The sequence below is a fragment of the Sinocyclocheilus rhinocerous genome, unplaced genomic scaffold (assembly GCF_001515625.1).
Source record: "Sinocyclocheilus rhinocerous isolate Xijiao unplaced genomic scaffold, SAMN03320098_v1.1 scaffold2868, whole genome shotgun sequence".
Taxonomy (NCBI): Eukaryota; Metazoa; Chordata; class Actinopteri; order Cypriniformes; family Cyprinidae; genus Sinocyclocheilus; species Sinocyclocheilus rhinocerous.
In genome coordinates this window covers 279,107-279,462 of record NW_015623782.1, presented here as the reverse complement: position 1 = coordinate 279,462, position 356 = coordinate 279,107, and positions in this window count along the sequence as shown.

Sequence of the window (356 nt, the reverse complement as noted above, 5' to 3'; positions counted from 1 at the left end):
AGGGAGAGAGAGTGTGTGAGTCTGTGTGTGTGTGTGTGTGTGTGTGTTGGTCAGTCAGCATTGATCTGAACTCTGGCTGTCTCCGTGGGACTGGACGCGTCGCGCCTGTCAATGTGCCGTGAAGCGCAGCACTGCGTCCTCCAGCGCTCCGGGGATTCGCTCCTTTGTTCCGGCCGCAGCGGTGTGATCCGGAGCAGAGCGCTGAGGTTTAAGAGTAATGCGGTTTGTAGCCTAATCCAGCCTTTGATTCTCAACACTGCGGCACAAATCCAGCAGTGTGGAAGTGGGAGACATGTAACTTTAACCTTAAACACTCGACTGAAGAGCTGCTCTTAAAGTCTCTGAATAAACGTGGA